The following is an 8100-nucleotide window of genomic DNA, read 5'->3' as shown; positions in this document are numbered from 1 at the left end:
TCTTAGCCAATGCCTTAAGGTAACTAATAAATTTCAATATTAAAAAATAAACATGAAGTCTATCTCAAACTCACTGTCCATGTTACTAACAATAACTCTGAAAAGTCTCCAGTGTAAAGTATACCTGACTAAAATGAATAGAACTGTATGGCATTTCCTAAATACTTAACATCCAGTTTTACAACAGAAGCCTAGATAATCAAAAAACTACTCAGGACAGAACAAGGTGAAACCTTGTCCTTTCCCCTGCCTCTTGGTCATAAGTTTAAAAGACTTCTCATGGATTCAGCTCCACAGGTTTGTGAGTTTCTCTGATTCAAAAACAGTAGATAGTATGGAATTTAGTTATGCTACAACACTTTTAGAACCCTAGCTATCCCCATAATCCATATGACATTGGAAAACCGTGGCCTTCTATAATGTCAGCAGAAGTTTCTGAGTTTCTGGAATGATCAGATATCACCCACATGACCTGGCTTTGCATGAGAGCTTTATGTTCTGTATACTGGCTTCTTGATGGCAAAGAGGATAACACATTCTTTATTTGCTAATTGCTCTATACTTTTGAAAAGTAAGACAGTCACAGTAATTTAGCTTATAAATTTTCTAGCATTTAACCTTCCTGTGTTTTTATTCTAATATTTTTTCTTTTTTTTTTTTAATTCTAAGAAATTCCCCTGAAACACCATCTGATAAGAGACACCCCTGACCCCTCCATTATTATGTTTGGACAAAATGTAACCTTTGAACATTTCCCTTAAGGCATTGCAATATGCAGTGGTAGTTAACATTTAACCAGCATTATTACCCTATTCATGTTTGTAGGTAAGACTTCTTAAGACAGAAAAATAATACAGAGATGCCAATATAAGTCAGAAATAAGACCAGCCATTTGATGAATCTGGGAGGTGGACATTTTAATATCATTTTATTCCCTGATAAATATAAAATCATAATTGTTAACATATATATGCTAAGACACAAACATATGAAATTATACTGAGTGAAAAAAGCTAAATTCAAAAGGCTACAAACTATATGATTGCATTTATATGACAGTCTGAAAATGACAAAATGACAGAGATGGAAAACAGATTAGTGGTTGCCAGGTGTTAGGAAATGGGGGGCGGGGGGGTTGGATATGGAGCGAGAAGGAGATGAGTGTGACTATAAGGGAGTAGCAAGGGGGATGTTTGTGGTGATGGAGCAGGTCTATAGCTTGCTTGTGGGGTGGGTTATACAAATCTACACATGATAAAATTGCGCAGACCTTTAGACACAAGTGCATATAAAACTAGCAAAATCTGAGTAAGATTTGTTGATTGTACCAGTGTCAATTTCCTGGTTTTGTTACAGTTATTAAGACGTTACCATTGGGGGAAACTGGGTGAAGAGTACATGGGACCTCTTTGTACTTCTTTTAAAACTTATTGTGAATCTATAATTATTTCAAAATAAAACAATAAAAAAAAGAAATATTGTAAAGTGTTCCCTTAATACATGTTATTTGTTCAGTAGTCAAGCAATAGCTTCAAAGGCTTAAGAAAAATGTGTAGGTGTATAATTCATATTTTTCAGGCTCTGTCAACTTAGTAGGCAGACTAGGTTATAATAGCTGACACACACTGAGTCTTCCCAGTCTGTTGTATGATGAGCCTTCCTTCAGAGTCCTTCCCAACTGTTTGAGGAGTAGAGTTGAAAGTGTTTCCTGCATACTCACTGACCTCTCTGCCACCATGAGTTATGTCCGTTTTCCTCAGCCTGTTCCTGGCCCTGATGTAATCATTTCCATGTAAAGCTGCTAGCATGACCAGTGCTTGGTTCAGAGCACTCCAACGTTTGCACTGAAGATGCTGTCTCTCGTCACTGTCCTATAGTAGCAGTTGCCAGCCCAGTTGCTCAGCTGAGGCATGGACATTGAGCAGTGGATTTTCAAGAGTAATTTTTCTTTTTACCATACTGTATCACCGAGGTCCCAACGTCTCTCAAAGTTTTCCCGTTGCGGAGCACAGGCTCCGGACGCGCAGGCTCAGCGGCCATGGCTCACGGGCCCAGCCGCTCCGCGGCATGTGGGATCTTCCCGGACCAGGGCACGAACCCACATCCCCTGCATCAGCAGGCGGACTCTCAACCACTGCGCCACCAGGGAAGCCCTCTCAAAGTTTTTAATAAAACAGCCCTTTCCATTTTCATTCTCAGAAAATCCTTTAAGATTTAGGCATGAGTCTGGGACAAGGCCGGAGAACAATCCGAGTGATAATCACTACCCTCTTTTAAGAATCATCATTCCCCTTAAGCACTGACCTTTTGTACTTAAGACTGGTACACTCTACTCTCTACCCTGAGGGTGTGTTCTCACTTAGGAGTTTCCTTGGCCCCGCTTGGAAGTAGATCTCTTAGAAATAGAGGACAACATATCTCTTCAGAGATGCTTAAGTATATTTGATCCTGCCTGATTTCAAACTGAGGACCCTCCCGCCCATGCTCACAAAAAGAGAGGAAGTTCTATTCACTACAACAAAGAACTAGAAAGGGGCACTGTTTGAGTTAGGTTAAGGAACACCTCTGAAATGAATAGTACTGTATGGTAAAGAGTGGTCTAGAGCCAGACTAGCTAGTTTAGAATCTTAAATCTTTGTGAAGTCTATGCAGCATTGCATTGCCCTGGCCAAGCTCATAGTGGAGCAGAACGTCCCATCCCAGCCATTGCCACCCCTGGGAGGAGAGGCTTTCCCGGGATCAACAGTTTAAAGATTCTCAATGATGAATTCTTGTGGCTACCAACCTATTCGGCTGACGCATGGACACTGAGCAGGTGAACATTGCCTTTAGTGACAACATTCTTGAGGATTCTGATACCTACCTACATTATGTGGCCAGATCAGGTCATTTTGGCACCAAGGGCTTGGCATCACGCTTGTGTCAGGTGAGAAGGATGCCAAGATCCTCAAAGATGGGCAGGATCACTTTGAGGTCAATATTAATGAACTCTGATGAGATAGACATCTCCTCCTACATTGGATAGACCCTTTAGAGGACACACAGGTTGGGGGTGAAGTAGACACTGCTGCCACCTACCCCTGAGAATCCCCTGTCCCCACCCCAAGGCTTCCCTCTTTTGCATCACCACCACTCCTAAACCCCCATTTCCTGATTTGTCAGAATTTTTTTAAACAAAACTTTAAAAACAAAGAAAGTTTATAAACCAGCACTTACTAAAAGTGTGAACTGGGACAAATTACCCAACTTCTCTGTGCTTCAGCTTCCTGAAGAGGGGATAATAATAGTACTTTTCTAATATCTTTTTTTTTCTTTTCTAATATCTTTTAGGGAAGGTTTAAACAGATCAATTCATGAAAAACACTTAAAACAGTGTTTAGCACATGGTAAGTGCTCAGTAAGTTTATACTTATTAATAATTATTATTTCATATTACTATTATGAGCTTACAAAGCATCAGAATTCCTTGAGAACATAATTCAAGAATCATTTGTTTGGTGAGGACTGTGAAAAGGTGCTGGTTTATAAATTGTTAACTAGTCCCTAACAAGGTAGGAATGGAATATGAGAATAAGAGTCTAGAAACTTTCATAGCAATTTGACAGAGAAATATTTTTCTTGAATCTAATAATAAAAGTGGATTAATATTGTATATTTGTTTTTTATTTCAATTTTTAGTTATTTTTATTGTATTTTTACAAAAGGATTAACCCACAGAGGATTGGAAAATTTTTTTCAATGGTTCTTTACCACAATTTTAGATTTTAAGTTCAGTTTTTTTTTTTTTTTTTTTTTTTGGCCGTGCCACGTGGCTTGCGGGATGTTAGTTCCCCAACCAGGGATCAAACCCAGTCCCATGGCAGTGAAAACGCTGAGTCCTAACCATTGGACCCCCAGGGAATTCCCTTATGTTCAATTTTTTTTTTTAGTCTAGTTTTTTGTTTGTTTAATTTTTATCTCTTGGCCATGTGGCATGTGGGACCTTAGTTCCCCGACCAGCAATTGAGCCCACATCCCCTGCATTGGAAGCACACAGTCTTAACCACTGGACCGCCAGGGAGGTGGCTTTTATGTTCAATTTTTAACTTTTTTATTTTATAAGTAATATATGAATATATTCTCTTTTTGAATTTTTAATCTTTTATTGTGGAAAATTTTAAACATAAAAATAAATGGAATTGTTTAATGATCCCCAACTACCAATCACTGATAATTTTAAAATTATCAGTGTAGAGCAAGCAGTAGTTCTCAAACTTTAACATGCATCAGGATCTGCTGGAGGGCTTGTTAAACAAATTGATTGTTTCTGCTTCAGGAGTGGGGCCCAGTAATTTGCATTTCTAGCTGGTGCTGTTGCCACTGATAGTATGGGAACCAGACTTTAAGTGTCCTTGATGTAAAGGGCTAAGATTCTTCTGTAGCCACTACTTGACCAAAAGCTGTTTATTTTGCAACCCCCTAACCCTACTAGTCCTCAGCTTCAAGCATGTGTTTCTTGCTAAACCCAAGGCAGACTATATTCCCAATAACTTTTTTTTTCTCCTAACCTGAACCCACAGAATGTACTTTTCCACAGTTACTCTCAGGCATCTACTTCTGAGAACTGATAACAGAATTTTTGCCTTGTCCCCTCTTCACACTGTTGCTTCATCGACCACTTTTCTCATGAGCAACTTAAGTGTCTATGAAGTTTTCTTTCTTCTCACTTGTTTTCTAAGAGTCTTACTCTAGGACTTTCTACATCAATATTCTGACATTCTTTTCTCATCTACAACATCATCCACTCTTCACCATTCCACTCAATTATTTTCTTGTAGGTAAAATTTACATACATTGAAATCTACAGTTTTTTTTTAAAAAAAGGATGCATCCATGTAACCTTGTAATTTACACCTCTGGACTGCTTTTAAAGAAAAGATACTTAAGTAGTTGACCTAAAATAATTTTCTAACTATTGATTGAAATAGTTGCATTGACTAAAATAGCATTGACTTAGTTTCATTATAATGGCAGTTAAATATTTAGAAACATTAGACTAGATTCTTACCCAACAGTAAACAAAATAGATTTAAAAATTAAATGTAAAAATTCCCAAGGCTATAGAAATCCAAGTTAACAGTTATTAATTTCAGAAGACAAAATTGTTTGACTATTAAAAAAAAATCCTTGTTCACAATGTGAATATAGTGCTGACTCCTGCAGCAAAGGTTCTTTGGCCAATGATATGGGAGATGCTCAAAATATTTAGTAACTGGCACTAATTGGGTATCAACCATTCGCAATTAATGTCCTTAAACTACTAGTAGGGCCAAACCTTTGTATATTAGCTGGATACCAGCATGGATATAACTTCACCACAGTGGGCAATGTGGCAAAGACTCAGTTGTATCAATAACTTTCTATGTACCTTCATTTCTTAGCATGCCATGGTATTTGCCCTCTATCTGAATCAAATGCATCATCTACATATCAAGCCTCTCTGCTCTTTTCTCATTAGCCCAAGACAATTAAAGTGGCACTAATGGGTAGGAAAGCAAATAGAAATACATTGTCTCTAAATTCACATGGTAGTACTTTTTTTTTTTTTCACATGGTAGTACTTTGTTGTGAAAGTTATCCACCTGATCTGGAGTATCATTATAAGATATTTTAGATGTTATAAACACAAATGTGACAAATTGAAACATTGTTGCAGAAAACCCTCAGACCTCCATGAATATAGTCACAGGCCTATTTAAGAAACATTTGCCTGAAACAGTTCTCAAACTTGAGTCATTCCAATACCAGTTCCATAATTCTTACTCTATCCATGTACCGTCTTCACTTTTGTTTACTTAACATTTTTCTTTAAATCACCTCACTTTTTTACCTCAATATTTTTATTTTAAAATTATTTTCTTTTATATCACTATTATAAATGGAAAAACCATGATCACTTGCCATAAGAGCTGTCATAAATAAAAATAAATACAGTGAAAACAGAAAATGTTATTAAATTCTACCTAGATACTATTATCTACTGAAGGTTCTGGACCAGAGGCCTATCTCTCCTTTTAATAAAAAGGGAGAGGGACTTCCCTGGCGCTCCAGTGGTTAAGACTGCACTTCCACTGCAGGGGGTGTGGATCCCTGGCTGGGGAACTAAGATCCTGCATGCAGCAAGGCATGGCCAAAAAAAAATTCAACATTAAAAAATAAAAAGGGAGATTACCAACAAAGTATTGATGTAAGAAGTATACTGGCACCAAAGCAACTATACTCTGATAAAAATTGATTAAAAAAAAAAAGTATACTAGCACCAAGAGGAAACTTTTCTTCTGTCTCTGTAACCGAGCAGGACACTATGGGGCCTTCCAGGACAGACCCCACCCGCATATCCTCTGCTTTAGCTCCTCTCTGAAGTACCCAGATAATAGTGTTTGGGGAGTTCCCTGGTGACCTAAATGGTTAGGATTCGGGGCTTTCACTGCAGTGGCTGGAGTTCAATCCCTTGTTGGGGAACTGAGATCCCGCAAGCCGAGCGGCCAAAAAGAAAAATAGTATCTGATGCACATTTCCTGAGTTGTTTTACAGATGCTAAAACCACCATCAAATGGAAGAAAACTACTTGATGATCATGAGCATAGCCCCCAGACCTGCTGGCACGTAAGGATTAATAATGTTGGCCCCTGTGACACTGCCCTGTTACCTCACCATCAACCATTCAGAGAACGTGCACGAGCTGATCAGAGACCCTGAGACCACCCCCAACCCTCACCTTGCCTTTTAAAATGCCTTGCTGAGGGCTTCCCTGGTGGCACAGTGGTTGAGGGTCCGCCTGCCAGTGCCGCGGACGCGGATTCGTGCCCCGGTCCGGGAGGATCCCGCATGCCGCGGAGTGGCTGGGTCCGTGAGCCATGGCCGCTGAGCCTGCGCGTCCGGAGCCTGTGCTCCGTGGCGGGAGAGGCCACAACGGTGAGAGGCCCGCGTACCGCAAAAAAAAAAAAGCCTTGCTGAAACCCATCGGGGAGCTCCGGTGTTTTGAGCACTAGCTGTCCTAAATTCCTTGCTGGGCGCCCTGCAATAAACGCTTCACTTTCCTTCACACAACCTAGTGTTGGTAGATTGGCTTTATTGCATGTGGGCCAGGAGACCCAAGTTTGGCTCAGTGACATTTCCAGCTTTCTAAGAATTTCATCAGGTAGATATTCAATTTAACAGATCAAGTAGATGTTGAATTTGGGCATTTGAAATTATCTTGGTAATGGGGTATATGATTGTGAGATAATGGTGTAGCTTTTCTCCTTATTTCATTTAATGCAGCAAATTATTGTCATAAATTTCTTCATGTCAGGCCATTTTGCATTCACAGAATAAACCCTACTCTGTCAAGGTACATTTAAAAAAATATATTGGTACATTTGTTTTGCTAATATTTTTTGTTACGGTTTTAATATCTCTATTAATAAATGGGATCACTTTAGAGTTTTTTGTGGTCTCTCTGTACAGTTTTGGTATCAGAATTCTGACAACTTCCTCAGGTAAATTAGAAGACCTAGTTTTCGTTCTAGTAATGATTATCATTAAATTTTAAATAATATACTTAAATCATCAACTTCAGAAGCAAAAATGTATTCAATTCAATGTACTCCACTCTGAGAAATGAAAGAAAATAGCCCTCCCCTAACTCTCTCCCTTCTTTATAGTCAGTTTTGCCACGGGATTATTATTTTCACATTATGTAAATTTTCTATGGAGTCATAATCATCACATTACATTTTATAAATAATCACACTTATTTAGACATAACTGACAGTGTTGTGCTTTTTAAATTCATCTTCCAGTTAGTAGAATAAATTTTCAAGATTTTTTTTAGACGGGATCTTGGGTTATCTGTTTCCTGAGTCCTTACAAATTTTATTACTTATCTAAGGTAAAACTTAAGTGGATGAAGAACTATTGAGTCACTCCCCAGAAAACTCTCTAGCTATAGCCCTTCTCTCCTTCAGCATCATTAAACTATGGTGGAAAAGACTGAAGCCGGTCTTTTTCCTTCTGTATAAACTATTTCTTTGGGCAGATACTTGGAAAAGTTTTTCTTCATCTTTGAAATTTAGATAA

The sequence above is a fragment of the Phocoena sinus genome, chromosome 6 (genome assembly GCF_008692025.1).
Source record: "Phocoena sinus isolate mPhoSin1 chromosome 6, mPhoSin1.pri, whole genome shotgun sequence".
Lineage (NCBI taxonomy): Eukaryota > Metazoa > Chordata > Mammalia > Artiodactyla > Phocoenidae > Phocoena > Phocoena sinus.
Note: the sequence above shows the minus strand (reverse complement) of the source record.